Source organism: Bufo bufo, chromosome 3 (genome assembly GCF_905171765.1).
Source record: "Bufo bufo chromosome 3, aBufBuf1.1, whole genome shotgun sequence".
NCBI classification, from domain to species: Eukaryota; Metazoa; Chordata; class Amphibia; order Anura; family Bufonidae; genus Bufo; species Bufo bufo.
Window position 1 is genome coordinate 633,549,506 of NC_053391.1, and position 20,465 is coordinate 633,569,970.

The window sequence follows — 20,465 nt, forward strand, 5'->3', positions numbered from 1 at the left end:
GTTCTGTGGCTCCATTCAAGTCAATGGGTCAGCAAAAAAAATGGAACACATACGGAAATGCATCCGTATGTCTTCCGTATCCGTTCTTGCGGACCCATCTATTGAAAATGTTATGCCCAGCCCAATTTTTTCTATGTAATTACTGTATACTGTATATGGCAGACGGAAAAACACAACGGAAACACAACGGGGAAAAAAAACACGGAACAGCGGATCCGTGAAAAACGGACCGCAAAACACTGAAATAGCCGTACGGTCGTGTGAAAGAGGCCTAATGCTGTGTGTCTCTACCCGACCTCAACTGTGACATTATTTCTGAGACTGATGAAGATAGCCAAGCGCCGGCGCGTCTATATCTGCCAGTCCCATAGAAGATAGAGGAGCGGCGGCTGCGCTCTCCTGAAGATAAGCTGAGCGTGCTCTCCTTCACTTTGGGGGGCCATTCTGGAGATAGGTGAGGGACCTGCACCTAGCTGATGTTGGTGCCACATCTTACCGATGTCTCAGACCAGACAACCCCTCATCCCATCTGCTTCTGTCCGCATGTACAGACTGTGGAGGAGACGGTCCCCCCACCCCCCAGTGCAGGCCCCGAGTGTGAGTCACCAGTCTGCCCTGAGGACCCGGATGTGAAGCACGTCACACATCCAGGCCTTGACCCTGACGGGAATTGTACCCAGTATATATATGTATGTACAGTAATGTGGTGTAACAGGAGTGACCACCTCAGCCGCCCCCGGGCACCGGCCTCAGGGTCTACATCCAGGTCTACTCTACATGGAGGAGGAGGAGGAGGAAGGCTCAGGCTGATGTAATACTGGGGGAGGAGGAGGAGGGGCCGGGTACATCCAGCACGCGGCTGCCTCTGCCTCCCTGCCAGTACTACAGCGACCTTGTGAGGAGCAGCGTGCCAGGAGGAGCCCGTGCCCACCTCGTAGGTGAGTGCTGCCAGCTGTACAGCCACCTCCGCATGGATACAATGTATCGGTCACCACAGACACTGGATACAATGTATCGGTCACCACAGACCCTGGATACAATGTATCGGTCTCCACAGACCCTGGATACAATGTATCGGTCTCCATAGACCCTGGATACAATGTATCACCCTGCCAGACACGCTGGAGATGGCGCCCACCTATACCACAGCAGATACAATGTGTCGCCTCTGATACATTGTGTCCTCCTCACGCGCCTCTTCTTCCTCCTCCTCCTCTTCCTCATCTTCCCATAGGTTTTCTATCCAGTAGTGACATTACATCTGTGGCCGGCTCCGAGCACATGGCAGCCAGTGATAGGGTGCCGTGCACATTGCAGGCGGTATCTGGGGTGTGCCGCCTATACACTGGCTATTGCTATAGTACTTAGAACACCAAAAAACGCGCGTTAATCCTGTTCCTTCCCGCACATTACCGCATGATGCAATATTTACAGAGGATGGCCGCAGCCTGCCCCCGGCCCCTCCTCCACCCATCCTATGCCAGCTCCACTGGGTATGCCATGCACTGCCCATAGGGTGATGGTCACATTGATCTCCTCTCCTGGACCTGCTGAGCCCATAGGCTTCCTGTCATCTCCCCCTCCCCCCTCCACGTCAGGGCTCACACTACATTTCCGTTTATGGCTGGTGCTTGGAGCACCTCTGATATTTAGGGGGAGGTGAGAAATCCAGTGACAGCACCAAGAGATCCTGGCTTCTGCTGATGGGGTGTCCTAGGTTTCATGAGTCTGAAGAAGACTGGCAGAGTGTAATGCCACTTGTAGACCTCTTCTGCTCTGTCCTGAGGACTCCTCAGGAGGTGCTCTTTGCTTCCCCAGAGCCGAGGCCACCATGACTGGTAGAAGAAAGGCTCTTTTACTGTGGACACCTTCTGACCTCCCACCAGCATGTGTGGAGGCCGATGTAGTGACACTAATGAGATCATCGGATCAGGCTTTGATCAGAAGCGAGTTAACCATGAAATGGGCAGCGTGTGAACGGAGCCCTGTAAAATGCCATGCTTTATCTTTTGGAACATTCTCATAGCCAGATGAAATACATTGACCTTTAGATAATTCTGCTTCCTTACAAATTGTATTACATAGGAATGAGTCAAGTTGTGTAATGACTTGAAATACTTGGATAGACTGGAACTTTGTATGGAGATGGTAAATGAGCTCTTGGGCTACTTTCACACTTGCGGCAGAGTGATCCGGGCAAGCAGTTCCGTCGATCCGGCAAAACCTATGCCAACTGATGGCATTTGTAAGACTGATCAGTCAGAAAAATGCATTGAAATGCCGGATCCGTCTTTCCGGTGTCATCCGGAAAAACGGAACCGGCATTTATTTTTTTCACTTTTTTTTATTTATTTTTTCAGTCTGCGCATGCAGATCCGGTATATTTTGAATTCTGGATCTGACACTAATATATTCCTTTGTAAAAAAAAAAAAAAGCCGGATTCCGGCAAGAGTTCAGTTTTTTTGGCTGAAGATAAAACAGTAGCATGCTGCGGTATTATCTGCGTCCTGATCAGTCAAAAAGACTGAACTGAAGACATCCTGATGCATCCTGAACGGATTGCTCTCCATTCAGAATGTATTAGGATAAAACGATCAGTTCTTTTCTGGTATAGATCCCCTAGGATGGAACTCGGTGCCGGAAAAGAAAACCGCTAGTATTAAAGTACCCTTGCCATGTGCCAGGTATCACCGGCGGCCACCACCTGACTAGCTCTTATGATCATGCTTTTATATTTACCCTCAAAACATTCCCATTGGCACGAGGTTAGAAATGTAGCTTGTAGCAGTTGCTCAGCTTTTTCCGCGCGGGTGCAATGCGTTTTGATGCATTTTTCACGCGTTTGATAAAAAACTGAAGGTTTACAAACAACATCTCCTAGCAACCATCGGTGAAAAACGCGTTGTACCTGCACCTGCTTCCGGATACAATGAGTTTTTACTGAAGCCCCATTCACTTCTATGGGGTCAGGACTGCATGAAAAACACAGACCATAGAACATGCTGCGTTTTTCACGCAACGCAGAACTGATGTGTGAAAAAAAAATGCTCATGTGCACAGACCTATTGAAATGAATGTGTCAGGATTCAGTGCGGGTGCTATGCGTTCATGTCTCACATTGCACCCGCGCGGAAAAATCGCTCGCGTGAAAGGGGCCTTAGTATTGAGCGAGCTTCCGTTTTCATGTTCAGCGTACAATGTTCGGGTTATCTACGAATTCCGTTATGGATTCTGCTACCACTGACCGCAAGTTATAATCCGTGGTAGCGTAATCCATAACCCGAACCTTGTACGCCGAACTTGAAAACAGAAGTTCGCTCATCCCTAGACATGTTCTATTTTTTTTTTTTTTCCTTGCAAGGCTGCGGAACGGACTTGCCGACTACACAAGGTGTGCCGTCCTCATCTTTTGTGGCCCCATTGAAAGGAATGCTTCTGCATCCAATCCGCAAAAAAATGCAGATCAGATGTGGACCAAAACCACAGTCCTGTGCATGAGGCCTAAGAGGGATAAATCCAAGCGGAGGGAAACAGAGAGGACCCGACACGGCTTCAGTCCAGCTGTGCAGCGCTAGTCTTCCCCTGTCTATGCCTGTCATTCCCTCCCGGGTCATGCTGACCCCTGCTCGCTGCCAACCATACCTAATGGCATACCAAACTCTCCTGCAATGCTTGGTTGATTATTGCCCAGCAAAGGGCATCATTGTACGAGTATGAGCTGAGCTCTAAGGGTACGACCACACGGTCAGGTTTCCTGATGTCAAAACCAAGAGTGAAAAGAGAAGTCGTATCTGTCCTTTATATTCTTTCTCTCCTTTTATGATCCACTCCTGATTTTGGCTTCCAAAACGGCTTTAGGAAACTTGACCGTGTGCCGTGTTAGGCAAGGGTAACATGGTGACACTGGTTGCGCGACGTATGTTGCAGACAGGATCGCTGAGTAAGGCCTCATGCACACGGCCGTTGTTTGGGTCCGCATCCGAGCCGTCCAGGAAAAAAATATAACCGCGAAACGGACAAGAATAGGCAGTTATATCAATGGCCGCCCGTTCCGTTCTGCAAATTGCGGAAGGCACACGGGCGGCTTCCGTATTTTGCAGACCGCAAAAAACGGCACGCTCGTGTGCATGTAGCCTAACCGTGATCCCATAGAAATGAATGGGATAACCGCGGCAGTCACAAGAAATCCAACACGGCTGGGTTTCTAGCGACTGCCGCGGCGATTCAATTAATTTCTATGGGATCACCGCTACTCGGGTTTCCTGGCCGCTACAGGTGTCGCTGTGTAGCCCTTGCCGAATACAGCCCGATGTTGCAGACACTTGTTGGGAGGGAAGCGTTCACTCCCGGCAATCGCCTGCTCACTGGTGGAGGAGACCTCTGCTGTCACAGAGAGCGATCTCCTCCGCTTGTTAGCAATTATCTGCCGAAAAATCGGGCTGTGTAATACAGACATTACACCCCGGGATAAAGTCCTGCTCCTCTGCAATGACAGACGGGAAGTAGTTGTATCCCGGACACCTTCTTATCAGTAGATTGTTCTGATGAAATTGCTGATTTGGCAGACGCTTTAGTTTTGGCTAACCGGTTTTGTGCTCTTTCTATAAATGGCTACATTCTTATGTAATTGTAACAAAGCGAATTGTGAAATTGGTTCATCTCCCCATTTCAATTTCTAGTCTTGACACCAGGGATTTTGCTTCTAGTGATTATCAGCGGCTGACGTGACGAGTTCTTTAGTCGCGCCCTACGTATTTAGCTTCTATTCTTGACAGCTCTGTGTACTACGCCATTGAAGACGTCTGTCACCCCGTAGCGGACACACCTCTGCTTCCTGGTGAAGGTGGCCGTGCTACTGTGTTGTGTAAATGCAATGCTGTTTGTTGGCCTTCACCTTGGAGAGCTGTTTGCTATAAACAGAAAGCTTGTGGGGACTCAGCAGATTTAATAGTCTAGCCTGGACTTATGTTATAGATAGCTTTAGCCGCCTGCATTCTGTCCCCTGACGATCTCTAGAACATTTGGAATCTAGACAATTTTTTTTTTTTTAAATAGTGTCTTGTGTAAAAATAATCTAATTATTGAGCTTTAGGCCTTGTTCACATTTGTGTCCATTTGATATCGATCAAAAAATCTATGAAGATTTCTGCGAAGGATCTGTTTGTCCGTTTTTTGTCCTCCGTGTGTCATCCGTATTTCATGAACACTGCTCAACTGAAGGCTAATTTCCAGAGCATCTCCTATCAGTGCTCAGTGAAAAATGGACCAAACACGGAGGCCATCCATGTTGTCAGTGATTCTTCATGGAGCCATAGACTACAGTGGGGGATGTCCGGTCTGCATCAGGGACCAAAGTGGTGCATGTCTCTGTGATTTTATTTTATTTGTTTCACTGACCCATGGTGGTCCTATTAGGTGACCTCAATACCGGAAAAAAAACTCTTCGGTTTTATCCTAATGCATTTGGCTGGAGAATATACCTCCAGCAAGCTGCGGTATTTTCCCCAGCCCAAATTCCCGAACACTTTCCGAAATGCCGGGTCCAGCATTAATTTCCATTGAAATGTATTAATGCCGGATCTGGTACCAAGTGTTCTGGAAAACCGGATTCGGTTTCCTGGTCTGCGCATGAAAAAAAAAAATACTGGATCAATTTTTTCCAGATGACACCAGAGAGATCGATCCGGTATTTCAATGCATTTGTCAGACAGATCCGGATCCAGAAACAAATGCTATCCGTTTGCATACGGATTTCCGGAACTGCCTGCCAGAATCCTGTAACGTAAGTTTGAAAGTACCCTTAATTGACCTTAGGATGTATCCTGGAAGTGGTCCTATTAGCTGACCTTAGGGTGTATCCTGGAAGTGGTCCTATTAGCTGACCTTAGGGTGTATCCTGGAAGTGGTCCTATTAGCTGACCATAGGGTGTATCCTGGAAGTGGTCCTATTAGCTGACCTTAGGGTGTATCCTGGAAGTGGTCCTATTAGGCTACTTTCACACTAGCGGCACGGACCTCCAGCAGGCTGTTCCGGCAGGTGAACAGCCTGTCAGATCCGTCCTGCTGCTAGTGACCATGTGCCTCTGGACTGCTGCTCCGTCCCTATTGACTATAATGGGGGTGGGGGCGGAGGTCCGGCAAGGCACGGCAGCGCACGCGAGAGGCTGCCGGAATAAAACCTACGACATGTCCGACATTTATCCCGGCAGCCTTTAGCCGTGCTCTGCCGTGCCTCGCCGGAACTCCGCCCCCATCCCCAATGGGGAGTCGGACGGAGCGGCAGTCCAGAGGCACACGGTCACTAGCGGCAGGACGGATCCGACAGGCTGTTCACCTGCCGGAGGTCCGTGCCGCTAGTGTGAAAGTAGCCTTAGTTGACCTCAGTGTGTATTCACACAAGCTAAACATGTACAGTCGTGGCCAAAAGTTTTGAGAATGACATAAATATTGGAAATTGGAAAAGTTGCTGCTTAAGTTTTTATAATAGCAATTTGCATATACTCCAGAATGTTATGAAGAGTGATCAGATGAATTGCATAGTCCTTCTTTGCCATGAAAATTAACTTAATCCCAAAAAAACCTTTCCACTGCATTTCATTGCTGTCATTAAAGGACCTGCTGAGATCATTTCAGTAATCGTCTTGTTAACTCAGGTGAGAATGTTGACGAGCACAAGGATGGAGATCCTTATGTCAGGCTGATTGGGTTAAAATGGCAGACTTGACATGTTAAAAGGAGGGTGATGCTTGAAATCATTGTTCTTCCATTGTTAACCATGGTGACCTGCAAAGAAACGTGTGCAGCCATCATTGCGTTGCATAAAAATGGCTTCACAGGCAAGGATATTGTGGCTACTAAGATTGCACCTCAATCAACAATTTATAGGATCATCAAGAACTTCAAGGAAAGAGGTTCAATTCTTGTTAAGAAGGCTTCAGGGCATCCAAGAAAGTCCAGCAAGCGCCAGGATCGTCTCCTAAAGAGGATTCAGCTGTGGGATCGGAGTGCCACCAGTGCAGAGCTTGCTCAGGAATGGCAGCAGGCAGGTGTGAGCGCATCTGCACGCACAGTGAGGCGAAGACTTTTGGAAGATGGCCTGGTGTCAAGAAGGGCAGCAAAGAAGACGCTTCTCTCCAAAAAAAACATCAGGGACAGATTGATCTTCTGCAGAAAGTATGGTGAATGGACTGCTGAGGACTGGGGCAAAGTCATATTCTCCAATGAAGCCTCTTTCCGATTGTTTGGGGCATCTGGAAAAAGGCTTGTCCGGAGAAGAAAAGGTGAGCGCTACCATCAGTCCTGTGTCATGCCAACAGTAAAGCATCCTGAGACCATTCATGTGTGGGGTTGCTTCTCATCCAAGGGAGTGGGCTCACTCCCAATTTTGCCCAAAAACACAGCCATGAATAAAGAATGGTACCAAAACACCCTCCAACAGCAACTTCTTCCAACAATCCAACAACAGTTTGGTGAAGAACAATGCATTTTCCAGCACGATGGCAAAAGTGATAACTAAGTGGCTCGGGGTCCATGGCCTGGAAACTCCCCAGATCTTAATCCCATTGAGAAGGCGGGTGGACAAACAAAAACCCACTAATTCTGACAAACTCCAAGAAGTGATTATGAAAGAATGGGTTGCTATCAGTCAGGAATTGGCCCAGAAGTTGATTGAGAGCATGCCCAGTCGAATTGCAGAGGGCCTGAAAAAGAAGGGCCAACACTGCAAATACTGACTCTTTGCATAAATGTCATGTAATTGTCGATAAAAGCCTTTGAAACGTATGAAGTGTGTGTAATTATATTTCACTACATCACAGAAACAACTGAAACAAAGATCTAAAAGCAGTTTAGCAGCAAACTTTGTGAAAACTAATATTTGTGTCATTCTCAAAACTTTTGGCCACGACTGTACAGTGCGGTCAAAAACCACATGAGCTTAACTAAGAATAGCTGTGGTTTTGAGATGTGAAACACATTGAACAAATGCTTCACCTGCCCAGCATTAAAGAGTACCTTTCACCGATTATTACACTATGAACTAACTATACAGCCATGGAGAGCGGCGCCCGGGATCTCCCTGCACTTACTATTATCCCCGGGCGCCGCTCCGTTCTCCCGCTATGCCCTCCGGTATCTTGGCTCAGTAAGTTATGGTAGGCAGAGATTTCAGTCTCTAAGTTATGGTAGGCGGAGTCAGCCCTTGTTCTGCAGTAGCGCTGGCCAATCGCAGCGCAGAGCTCACAGCTTGGGAGGTTCTTTTCTCCCAGGCTGTGAGCTCTGCAATGCGATTGGCCAGCGCTACAGCAGAACAAGGGCAGACTCCGCCTACCATAACTTAGAGACTGAAATCTCTGCCTACCATAACTTTGTGACCGGGAGAACGAAGCGGCGCCCAGGGATAATAGTAAGTGCAGTGAGATCCCCGGGCGCCGCTCTCCATGTCTGTATAGTTAGTTCACATTGTTATAATCGGTGAAATGTCCTCTTTAAACCTTTCAGTTACAACTAACCCTGCTGTATGTAATCTGTCCAGAACTGGCTCAGTTTTCCCATCCTATTACAAATCCTATTACATCCTATTACCCAAATTGAACAGCGAACTTACTGATCTGAATTCACATCATGTGACAGGATCAGAAAAGGCATAGCAGCCTTCACAAACCAGGTATACAGTCAGATGTGACTTGTATATTACAAGGGTCCATAGGAAAACGAGGGCGTCTGTAGACATAGTCCAAGCTTCACTAGAAGATGTTTCTTGGTTCCTACCACCTCTTGGTTGGTAGGTACATGTTCTTTTCCACTACTCTTTATAGCAGGGCTGGCCAACCTGCGGCTCTGCAGCTGTTTTAAAACTACAACTCCCACCATGCCCTGCTGTACGCTGATAGCTGTGGGCAGACTGGGCATGATGGGAGTTGTAGTTTTGCAACAGCTGGAGAGCTGCAGGTTGGCCATCGCTGCTTTATAGGTTTAGCAATGACCTATTTTGTCATTTTACTTCCTGAATGAAAACACTACACATTTTAGCCTTTTCAGAGATTCCTCATGTTGGATTTTGTAACCATGTTCTTTAAAAAAATAAAAAATTACCACAAGGACACAGCAGCAAATGTAGATATGTAATCTAAGGCTACTTTCACACTAGCGTTCTGCTGTCCGCTCGTGAGCTCCGTTTGAAGGGGCTCACGAGCGGAGCAGAACGCTTCCGTCCAGCCCTGATGCAGTCTGAATGGATGCGGATCCGCTCAGACTGCATCAGTCTGGCGGCGTTCAGCCTCCGCTCCGCTCGCCTCCGCACGGCCAGGCGGACAGCTGAACGCTGCTTGCAGCGTTCGGGTGTCCGCCTGGCCGTGCGGAGGCGAGCGGATCCGTCCACACTTACAATGTAAGTCAATGGGGACGGATCCGCTTGAAGATGACACAATGTGGCTCAATCTTCAAGCGGATCCGTTCCCCATTGACTTTCAATGTAAAGTCTGAACGGATCTGCTCAGGCTACTTTCACACTTAGAAAATTTTCTAAGTTTTAATGCAGACGGATCCGTTCTGAACGGATGCGAACGTCTGCATTATCGGAGCGGATCCGTCTGATGAAACATCAGACGGATCCGCTCCGAACGCTAGTGTGAAAGTAGCCTTAGTGAGCAGCCTTCTACTCAACCTAAAGTAATTCGTATATGAAGTAGCTCTCTTTCCTGCTCTCGCAGCAAGAAATCCCAGCACCTCTTAATCTAAATGGTCTGCGGCATATAATAGGAAGTCAATAAAAAATCACTTTTCCATTTACATGGAGGCATTTATTTTGTCTTCCTCTTCTCTATTGCTGTAGCCTTTACAAGTGTGCAGTAACTGTGGAGGAAAACTGCAGGTCTAGAAGTGCCCATACGCTTTCAATAGCTGTCGGCTCATTTGGCCGACACCTGCCTCTCCTGACTCCAATGGGCAGAGAAGAGAAAACCGCTGTCAGACACCTCTTTCAGTGCATTATCTCCTGTAAGAACAAAAATATGGGGGGGGGGGGGTCATTTATGATGCAAAGTAAGTCACTTTTTGTCATACTTTTGTCGCAGATTGGCATCGATTTAAGCAAATCACACGGCCAGCACCTAAGTTATATAGAGGCCAGCACATCAAATGCCAGCGGACATGGACTAAGACCGGCCTCTAAATCGCCGGTCTTTCTAAATGTCCCCCGGGTGTTGAAATTCAACATGCCTGATCTTGATTCCTCAACCTCATGTGCTGGACGAGTCTGAAGCTCCCTTTACAACTTAGGTGGTTGCTCTGTTCCACCTAAGACTGTGTGTTTTTGGCCAACAATAGTTTAATGTGTATGGGGGCCTTTAGCCTGTATTGTACAGGAGGCAGCAGTAGAAAACCTCCCAGTACTTCTCTATCATAAAGAAAGCTCTGCACCATTACAGCTATTTCAGCTGAGCATGGCGAGAGGATCTGCAAGTTAGAGGTTGTCCTGGCCATTAATATAAAAACCGTTTATGGTTCAACTCTCTGCACTCCCATGAACCAGCTGTTTGAAGCTGCTGTGGCCTCCTCATTGTAGCAGCTGTGTGGGGTATTACATGTGAATGGGGTCAGAGCTACATGTAGTACCATGCACGGCCACAACAGGATGTATGGCACTGTGTTTGGCAATGAAGAGGCTTCGGCACCACGACCACTTTATTGAGCTAATCATGGGGGCGCTAGGAGTCAGACCCCATCAATCAGATATTGGTGGCCTATCCTGAGGACAAGCCATCAGTATTAAAGTCCTGAACTATCCCTTTAAAGACCCAGGTTTCTTTGTCAGATTTCAGGAGCCTGTTGAAAATTGTGTGCGCTCTCCTTCTATTCCCCCCCCGCCCCTCGGTCACTTCTCTGTTTAGTGTCCTTTTTAATGATTTGTTTTCCAGCAATTCTAAACATAGAGATAGCGGCGTGCTGTATTATCTGGGACCTTCACAGCTGTGTTCATACCGTCCACATCAAGGGAAGATAATGCGGTATAAATTACTCCCCCCGTATATCAGGTTGATGCAAGGTTTTATCCTTTTTTTTTTTTCTTCTTTTTTTTTACCACTTCATAGTAAACACTAGGGAATGTGCACATTGATCGACTGACCATCGAATATGTATGGGGGGGCACCTAACGCCTCCCCTATTTTCACCGGTGCTGGACTACTTGTGCACAGAGCAATAAGAACAAGAGGATCTAAATTCCCACCATGGTATACCGTCAAGGCATACACCAGAAAAATTTCTTGACATGTACCCCGAAATGACGAGAATACATTGAGATTGCACAGCTGTATTGAAAAATGTGGTCAACTGAACTCCTCAATCCAAAAGTAGAGTTTCAAATCTTTTACTTCCACCTCTCGACCTTAATTCAGTACATTTTTCGGAATAGCAGAATATTTGCATGTCATTTTATATGTTATCCCCTATCCAGAGGACAAGAGATAACTAGCTGATCGCTGATCCCAAATTCCGGGACCCCCACCGATAACAAAAACAGGGGTCCAATTCTCCTGTTTTGATAGAGCGGCAAAACCTTGGAAGCGCCAGAGATAACGGAGCACTGTAGATTTAGGAACAGGCCTATGATATATATGTATATGGCATGCTATCTGAAAATATGGTCCCCCTAATGTGAAACTGTGTGCCGCCATATGGTTTCAAACATTGCACACCCTATTATGGGCCTGAATGCAGAACGCCGTGAGCATGAGAACTAGATGGGAGGGTGAATAGAACAATAGCTGGCAGGTGAAAGTACAGAGAGTCTTATGTCCTAGCCCTGAACGGATGAAATAATTCCGTGTGTTGCATCATCTGTCTGCAGTACAGGATGCCACTTGTCAGTGCTTCCTTAGAAATCCCAGAAAATGCTCAATAATAATTAGCGACTTCAGTGCAATTAGGTCAATATCAGTCTCCAGGCTACAACTTTAGTGTTGGGGACACAGGTTGCAGACCAGTTTACTATGGCAAACGTGACAGTTGGCACAGCACATACCATCCAGCTTCTCCAGATATCTGAATATTAAATCTACTATGTTCTACACAGAGCCTGTATGGTGGCCCACAGGGTCATTATGCTCTGCACGGAGATGAATTGAACACTAAAGTTGTAGCCTGTTTAGGCAGCACAATCTGCTTCCAGCCTTTGAAGTTTGTATAAGAACCTCAGCTGGTGGCCATGCACACGTCCCATGAGATAAGCAGCATCGATCTCTTCTGGAAAATCTACGTGGGATCCAGTAAGAATGTCAGATTGACTAAACTGGGATGTTTGTTCTGCCCTTAAAGCGGTGTCATTTACCCAACCAAATATTTTATGGAGGTCAAAGCTACTGGATATGAGTCAAAGTGGATTTAGACGGGCCGATGAGCCGCAGATGCTCAGGAAGGAAACGTTCCTTCACAACAGTCGACTGCTCATTCAGTGAAGGAGACGGCTGTTGCGACCCCTTGTCCTCATACAGCTGAATTGTTTCTGGGCAGCAGATCGCTGTTTAGGCAGCACAATCTGCTGCCCAGAAACGATAACTTGGGTGCCTGCACAAACGACAGGATCACCCGATGAACGAGCGTTTCGATCATTCATCTCGTGATCGATGCAACTTTAGACGGCCAGATTTGTCGAGAACGAGTGTTTGTAAGAACGTTTATTCCCGATAATCTGTCTGATTATCTGGCCGTCTAAATTCACCTTTACTGTCTTCTGTAACCTTTTGGAGGACCAAATATTGTGTAAAAGGTAAATTATTAGTACCAATAAATGTTGCATTTTCTTTTCTCCAGCTAACCATATCTTTAGCCCTAGCTCCTAGCATCAGATAATGAACCAATATGAGGATTAGGGTTTAGGGGTTCATACACTACCACCCCAACAGAGGCCAAAAAGAGTGGGCCAAGAGTGGCCTAGTGAATGGGGAGCTATGAATTTGTTTGCTGATTGGGACCCTTTCCGCACCTATGAGGGCTCTGACGGAGCGTGCAGTGAGCCTTAGACCGGGTTCACATCACCGTTTTAGAGAAACATATACAAAAAAAAGGGATCCTGTATTTTAAGCATCCACTATGCACATTTTGCATTTGTTTTAGCCTTTTCTGTCTGAGATCCATTTTATTAGACAAAAAATAAATACTTTGTGTAGGACTTTTTTCCACCTACGATAACAAATCTCACACAGAAATGGCTAAAAAGGACACAAAATGTGCATAACTGAGCATAATGGATGCTTAAAATACAAAATTCGACGAAAGGAAAAAATAAATGGTGATGTGAACCCGGCCTTCGCTCTACAGGTGAAACTTGAAAAATTAGAACATCCTGCAAAAGTCCATTTATTTCAGTAATGCAAATTAAAAATTGCAGCTTAAAATTAGAATTTTGTGCAAAGGTTCAATATTCTAGGCTCAAAGTGTCAAACTCTAGTCAGCTAATTAATCCATACCCCCTGAGCAAAGGGTATCTCAAAATTGTGACTAAGGTTTTCATAAGCTGTAAGCCATAATCATCCAAATTATAACAAAGAACGGCTTGAAATATCTCGCTTTGCATGTAATGAGTCTATCTCATATGTTTCACCTTTTAAGTTGCATTACTGAAATAAATGAACTTTGCACAATATTCAAATTTTTCGAGTTTCACCTATATGTATGGCTGCGTGTAAATGCAGGTGACATATACATTTCCATAGTGCATGGAACCAGGAATTGGGCTTCAGACGGGGCTTATGCACACAAACAGATTTTTGGTTTGCATCCGATCCTCATTTTTTGCAGGTTGGATGCAGACCCATTCACCTCAATGGTGCTGTCTGCTTCCATATGTCCATTCCACAGCCCCGCAAAAGGATAGAACATCAGTGATGGTCAGTTCGCCAGTGAACCCATGCGGGCTGCCATCTTGACTCACCCGTCCGGCGATGCATAGGTAAGCCCTTACCTGTGCCTGTGCCAGGAGCCGGTCTGAAATCAAATGCGGTCACCGGGAGCAGGCAGTTCCGAGAACAGCACCCGGGGGCCTTCATCGGGCTGTTCTCGGAACTGCCTGCTCCCGGTGACCGCATTTGATTTCAGACCGGCTCCCGGCACAGGTAAGGGCTTACCTGTGCATTGCCTGACGGGTGAGTCAAGATGGCAGCCCGCATGTGTTCGCTGGCGAACACTGCGAACTGACCATCACTGTAGAACATGTCCTATTCTTGTCCATTTTATGGACAAGGATAGGACAGTTCTATAGAGGGCAGAAGGTTCCATTCCGCAAGATGCAGAACACACATGGCCGGTATCCGTATTTTGTTGATCTGCAATTTGTGGACCACAAAAACGTCTACGGCCATGTGCATGAGCTCTTATTGTGTTTCATAATGGCAGCAGCCTTTAGGGTTAATGAATGGGACTGCGGTGGAGGCAGATGATCTGCTAATGGGACCAGTTGTTTCCATCACGTAGCTATTTACTTAGTCTGGATACTCTGCCCTGGGATGCCGTTTGTTCTCCCACCACTAAGTATAGAGGACAGTCAGAGCGGGTTAATCTGGGATTAGTGCTGCTTGTGCTCAAGGCATCAGCTCTGATCTCATGGGCCTGGTGTAAGCTGCATCACGTCAATGAATGGGTTAGGCCTCCTGCACACGAACGTATTTTTTTGCGGTCCGCAAAACGGGTCCCGTTTTTCGTGATCCGTTGACCGTTTTTCGTCCGTGGGTCTTCCTTGATTTTTGGAGGATCCACGGACATGAAAAAAAAGTCGTTTGGTGTCCGCCTGGCCGTGCGGAGCCAAACGGATCCGTCCTGAATTACAATGCAAGTCAATGGGGACGGATCCGTATTGACGTTGACACAATATGGTGCCATTTCAAACGGATCCGTCCCCATTGACTTTCAATGTAAAGTTCTGGAGTCCCTTTTTATACATCGATCGGAGTTTTCTCCAATCCGATGGTATATTAATAACATTGAAGCGTCCCCATCACCTGGGAACGCTCTATGTTAGAATATACTGTCGGATATGAGTTAGATCGTGAAACCTCATTTCCGACAGTAAATTCTAACACAGAGCGTTCCCATGGTGATGGGGACGCCTTCTAGTTAGAATATACTACAAACTGTGTACATGACTGCCCCCTGCTGCCTAGCAGCATTCCGATCTCTTACAGGGGGCTGTTGATCAGCACAATTAACCCTTCAGGTGCCGCACCTGAAGGGGTTAATTGTGCTATCATCTCCCCCTGTAAGAGATCAGGGCTGCCAGGCAGCAGGGGGCAGACCCCCCCCCCTCCCCCTCGCCAGTTTGAATATCAATTGGTGGCCAGTGCAGGCCCCCCCCCCCCCCCCCCCCTCCTCCTCTATTGTAATAATTCCTTGGTGGCACAGTGTGCGCCCCCCCCCCCCCCTTCCTCCCTCTATTGTAATAATTCGTTGGTGGCACAGTGTGCGCCCCCATTGGCCCCCCCCTCCCTCTATAGCATTAACTACATGGTGGCCATGTGCGGCCTCCCATCTAGCCCCCCCCCCCCATCATTGGTGGCAGCGGTTACTAGCAGTAGTGATTCATACTTACCTGGGAGCTGCGATTTCTGCTTCCGGCCGGGAGCTCCTCCTACTGGTAAGTGACAGTTCATTTAGCAATGACACTTACCAGTAGGTGGAGCTCCCGGCCGGACACGAACATCGCAGCAGCCGGCCCGGTAAGTATGAATCTTCTACTATTGTACTATTGCTAAGTAACCATGGCAACCAGCGTCCTGGTTGCCATGGTTACCGATCGGAGCCCCAGCGATTAAACTGGGACTCCGATCGGAACTCCGCTGCCACCAATGATGGGGGGGGGGGGGAGATGGGAGGCCGCACACTGGCCACCAATGTTGTTAATGCTATAGAGGGAGGGGGGGGGCCGATGGGGGGCGCACACTGTGCCACCAACGAATTATTACAATAGAGGGAGGGAGGGGGGGGGGCGCACTGGCCACCAATGATATTTAAACTGGGGAGGGGGGGGGGAAGGGTCTGCCCCCTGCTGCCTGGCAGCCCTGATCTCTTACTGGGGGCCGTGATCAGCACAATTAACCCCTTCAGGTGCCGCACCTGAAGGGGTTAATTGTGCTGATCACGGCCCCCTGTAAGAGATCGGGTGCTGCCAGGCAGCAGGGGGCAGTCTTGTACACAGTTTGTAGTGTATTCTAACTAGAAGCGTCCCCATCACCATGGGAACGCTTCTGTGTTAGAATATACTGTCGGTTCTGAGTTTTCACGAAGTGAAAACTCAGCTTTGAAAAAGCTTTTATACAGACGGATCTTCGGATCCGTCTGTATAAAAACTAACCTACGGCCACGGATCACGGACACGGATGCCAATCTTGTGTGCATCCGTGTTCTTTCACGGACCCATTGACTTGAATGGGTCCGTTGGCCGTGAAAAAAATAGGACAGGTCATATTTTTTTCACGGCCAGGAAACACGGATCACGGATGCGGCTGCAAAACGGTGCATTTTCCGATTTTTTCCACGGACCCATTGAAAGTCAATGGGTCCGTGAAAAAAAGCGGAAAACGGCACAACGGCCACGGGTGCACACAACGTTCGTGTGCAGGAGGCCTTAGTGAGATGTGTGACGTCTTAGGGTTATGTTATGTGCGCTATACATGGCGGTTACATGTAATGACACATTACTTGGAGAAAAGTGCACATAATTGTGACTAATGTAAGAAATGCATGATTCTTTTTGGATAATTTCTGTAGGTTACAGCCCAGTGGAAAGGAGATCTGTGACTTCTGATGGGTGTAGGTTTGGCACATATGAAGACATATGCTAGATATTCATGGTCTATTACTACTTACTGGGAAAATGGCAGGAGCAGACTACCCTCTGGACTGTCTCTATAAGAGAACTTGCATGAAGACCATGCTTGCCCACGCCCTTAAATGAATCTAGTCCAAAAGTTCCACACCCACTGTTATAAATGTATTCCATTACTCATCTCATGGTTCTGGATTCACAATGTGTATTATAGTCAAGGGCAGCATTCACAAGTTTGTAGATTTTGGAGTTGAAAGCATTTAAAACTCTATTCAGCTGCTGTTTTTATTGTATTCTCAGAGCTTGTTATGAAGGTTGACTGTTTCCAGTAATAATCAGTAGAACTGTGAGTTCAGCTCTGGAGTATAATACAGGACAGAGATACAGATGGCTGTGCTGCGGCGGGGCAGGGGAGGGAGAGGAGTCTCCCTTCCTTGTTCCTCTGATAGGCTGCGGGCCTTGTGGCCGGCAGCCTATCAGAGGCCGGTGCAGGCAGTGCGAATCGCGCCGCCTGAGTGGTACTGCTTGGGACACAGGTCGGAAGAGACCTGCATCGCATCGCTGCCATGGAGGTAAGTATAAGTGTTTTTTATTTTTATACGGGACAATACTTGTGGCACTTGATTGGGGGGGCATGGAGAGGCACTTGTTACTGGCACTTGATTGGGGGGGGCATGGAGAGGCACTTGTTACTGGCACTTGATTGGGGGGGCATGGAGAGGCACTTGTTACTGGCACTTGATTGGGGGGGGCATGGAGAGGCACTTGTTACTGGCACTTGATTGGGGGGGGCATGGAGAGGCACTTGTTACTGGCACTTGATTGGGGGGGACATGGAGAGGCACTTGTTACTGGCACATGATTGGTGGGACATCTATGGGGGCACCTCTTACTGGCACATTATTAGGGGGCACTATGGGGGCATCTACTGAGGCCACAAAGGGGTATTTTATATGGGGAAAGGGGGGAGAGGAACACTATGGGGGCTTCTACGGAGGCCCACAAAAAGGGGTATTTTATATGGGGTGCTCTGTGTGGTACTAGTATTATCAGGGGGTTTATGGGTTTCTACAGTATAATATTGGGAGCACAGCGGCACAGTATTGGGGGTAGTAGGATGATTTGTCCAGAAGATGGGAGGATAATGGAAAAGTAGTAAATTAAGATTTTTTTTTGTCAAGCTGCAGAGATGAAAAATGGCTGAAAAATGATGGTCTGGTCTGAAAGAAGAAGATGAGGAAAGTGAACATCTACATCAAAGGAGACGTCACTGGATGTAAGAGTAATGTGGGGCTGTCATCGTGTGCTGGGAAGTCTGTTACTGGAAATGCAGTGGTAGATTAAAAAATATTACTGATAGCAGCCAAAGGCTGTGTATGATACTGCTGGCTGAACCACGGTATCTTAGCTTATCATGTGTAATACTGATACATGAGAAATGCAACTTGCTGAAGTGAGACAACCCCTTTAATGTGTGTGTGTGGGGGGGGGGCGCTTTTTTAATGTTTGCCCTTTTGGTAAAATTCCCTAGAAACAGCCCTAAGCCTGTAGATAAGACTGTCCTTTGAGGATTTCGTTCAGAGCCAAGTACCATTACTGGATTGCAGTAAGTCTGAGTGGTGGGAAATGTTCAAGGAAAGAGTGGGGAGATTCTTCTTCCAGCTCTCCAGCCTCAAGAGTCTGAGTAGGTACTGCCTGTATCATGGCGTGAGGAGAAAACTCAAATGTCTTGTCTCGACTGGGGGTAGCCGCGAAGAGATCTCCAGAGTGAAGTCTTTGCTTATGAAATGTCAGTAAGGTAGACATGCATCTTTGGTTTTTGAGAGGCATTAGGGGAAATACCGCTCACCCGACCTTTACAGAAACTGCAGGATGTCAGTGAGTAGTAAGATTGTGTCAGGACTGATTGATAGTACGGGGTCCCTGAGAAGGTCCAGATCAGGGATCTTGAAGAGGGATCTTGATTGTGATAATATGTTGTTTTCCTGGCTGAAACTGTTCCTGAACCAGGAGTGGACCCCTCTCTTGACGTTTTGACTGAAATGATCCAGAAAGAGGAGTCAGTCTGGTGATTGAGCGGCTTGCTCCCAAAAATTCACCAGGTCCAGATGGCTTAACATCTGAGTTTTTTATACCTTTTAAGGAGCACGTAGTTCCCCTCTTGACTGAGGTATACAGTGATTGTCTCTCCTCGGGTACTTTACCAAAGTCAATGAGGAGGTCAGCCCTGATCATTCTGTAACTGGGTAAAGATCCATTCCACATTGAGAATTAGCGTCCCGTAGGACTCCTCTGTGTGGACAGAAAGATTGTGGTGAAGGTGCTATTTAATCGGTTGGTGAATTTTGCACCCCAGCTCCTTTCAAATTCCCAGCATTGCTCTGTTCCAGGCCGCAGTACTTTTAGTGCTGTGCTCAGTGTCTGGGAGGCTGTGGGGCAGGGCAGGTCACTGGAAGGGGTACATGCTGTCCTTGGATCAGGCAAAAGCATTTGATTGTGTTGACCACATGTACCTCTTGTCTTTTCTTTCTGAGATATGGCCTGCCGGGGGAGGGGGGCTTTGTTGATTAGCTTAAGACCTTGTATGCAGAGGGAGAGAGTTTCCCGCTTGTGAATGGTTGTATTGGCCACCTGGGGTTCGCCAGGGTTGTCCCCTGAGGCCGCTATCGTACGTGTTCGCGATTGATCCTTTTCTTAGAAGGGTTGATCGTTGGCAGGTGTCGGGATGGACCAGGCAACTCCGGAGACCACACTGAGGGTGGTGGCGTATGCTGATGACATAACTATCTTTGTGTCTACTAGTAGGCAGAGTGGGTGCTGTCGGAGGTATACAGTCAAAAAAATAATAGATTGCGGAGGTGCAGTAGACATCGCTTATCTGGACTTTAGTAAGGCTTTTGATACTGTCCCACACAGAAGGCCTATCAATAAATTGCAGTCTTTGGGCTTGGACTCCCATCTTGTTGAATGGATTAGGCAGTGGCTGAGGGACAGACAACAGAGGGTTGTAGTCAATGGAGTATATTCGGACCATGGTCTTGTTACCAGTGGGGTACCTCAGGGATCTGTTCTGGGACCCATATTGTTTAATATCTTTATCAGCGAAATTGCAGAAGGCCTCGATGGTAAGGTGTGTCTTTTTGCTGATGACACAAAGATTTGTAACAGGGTTGATGTTCCTGGAGGGATACACCAAATGGAAAAGGATTTAGGAAAACTAGAGGAATGGTCAAAAATCTGGCAACTAAAATTTAATGTTGATAAATGCAAGATAATGCACCTGGGACGTAAAAACCCAAGAGCAGAATATAAAATCAGTGATACAGTCCTAACCTCAGTATCTGAGGAAAGGGATTTAGGGGTCATTATTTCAGAAGACTTAAAGGTAGGCAGACAATGTCATAGAGCAGCAGAAAATGCTAGCAGAATGCTTGGGTGTATAGGGAGATTCATTACCAGTAGAAAGAGGGAGGTGCTCATGCCGCTCTACAGAACACTGGTGAGACCTCATTTGGAGTATTGTGCTCAGTACTGGAGACCATATCTCCAGAAGGATATTGATACTTTGGAGAGAGTTCAGAGAAGAGCTACTAAACTAGTACATGGATTGCAGGACAAAACTTACCAGGAAATATTAAAGGACCTTAA

The 20,465-nt window shown here is 47.2% G+C and overlaps 1 protein-coding gene across 1 annotated transcript in view; it reads left to right on the top strand.

Annotated features, from left to right (window-relative positions):
* The first annotated feature begins 839 nt into the window (after nucleotides 1-839).
* SLC7A1 (solute carrier family 7 member 1) overlaps nucleotides 840-20,465 on the top strand; it is a 55,670-nt gene continuing 36,044 nt past the window's right edge. The window contains exon 1 of the mRNA XM_040426167.1: nucleotides 840-938. The gene's annotated coding sequence lies outside the window, so the exon portion shown is untranslated. The remainder of the gene's footprint in view (nucleotides 939-20,465) is intronic.